At 38.4% G+C, this 1,007-nt stretch overlaps 1 protein-coding gene across 3 annotated transcripts in view; it reads right to left on the reverse strand.

Annotated features, from left to right (window-relative positions):
• The window catches only part of LOC101846214 (succinate dehydrogenase assembly factor 3, mitochondrial), a 15,999-nt gene that overhangs the window by 6,754 nt on the left and 8,238 nt on the right, over window positions 1–1,007 (reverse strand). The window contains exon 1 of one of the 3 annotated variants that reach the window (XM_035970129.1): window positions 860–929. The exons of the other annotated variants lie outside the window; for them this stretch is intronic. The gene's annotated coding sequence lies outside the window, so the exon portion shown is untranslated. Of the gene's footprint in view, window positions 1–859; window positions 930–1,007 lie in introns of those variants that run through there. 3 annotated transcript variants of the gene reach the window in all.

The following is a 1,007-nucleotide window of genomic DNA, read 5'->3' on the forward strand; positions in this document are numbered from 1 at the left end:
TTCAGATCAGGCTGTTGCTTTTGAGGAGACGACAGAACATGTGAGGGTCAAAGTCAAAAGGACAGGAGAAATGTTCTAAACTGAAGCCCCGGTTACACGCAACCACAAATTGTGTCAGATTCATCAAAGGCGAGAACTGTCTGTTTTATCGAGCTGTGTAGTCTGTTTAGACATTCCAATCTATCGTCCAGTTTTCTTTCGATCGGGGAGAATCCTAGTCATTGACTTTACTACAGATGTGCAACGCACCGGATGACCTAGATTCTAGATACACAACTTCAAAATTGACGATCAACTAAATAATTAAAATGACTAAAATATAACATAATAACGAATCAAATCAGGTTCCCAGAGCGCTACTCTGTTTATTTTGAGACGCTGATTACGAATATATAGATCTATATGAAATCAGTTTTTACCAGTGATAATTATTTTTTAATTTTGAACCTTAAGTTTAATCTTATTTAATCTTCTGCGGCAGCACATTTTAAAGCACGTCTCCCCCAAATCTGACCTCGATTGCACGGAAGATATAAAAGCAGCACTTGATTTCTCGACTGAGTCTCCAAGCCATCGTCCAAATTTTGTAAAATTTTACCCAACGATTTGTCTCATGATCGATAGATCATCCAGTTTTTGTTAAATTTATCGTTGTACTAGATCTAGTCATCTAGATCTAGATCTAGATTTCAATTTTACCTGAGCCTGAAGAATGATACAACAAAAGTAAAAGTGTAGGCCTATGTACAGCCCACGAACACGAGACAAAACTGTGTACTTGAACTTGAACTGTAGGCCTACTGAACTGACTCGAATCTTGTTTGGTTGTTTGGTTTCGCTAGATCTACTGAGGGCTAACTTAGTGTGTCTTGAGTCCGTAGTATCCCGTGCCCGAAGGCGACCTGTCACCTGTGATAATAAAATAATGTAGCATAAACCGGGTGCTTTAATTTTTCAACATATACACAGTGTCAACAACGAATTTAGAGTTGCCAGTTGGCTGTAAT

Source organism: Aplysia californica, unplaced genomic scaffold, assembly GCF_000002075.1.
Source record: "Aplysia californica isolate F4 #8 unplaced genomic scaffold, AplCal3.0 scaffold00224, whole genome shotgun sequence".
NCBI lineage: Eukaryota > Metazoa > Mollusca > Gastropoda > Aplysiida > Aplysiidae > Aplysia > Aplysia californica.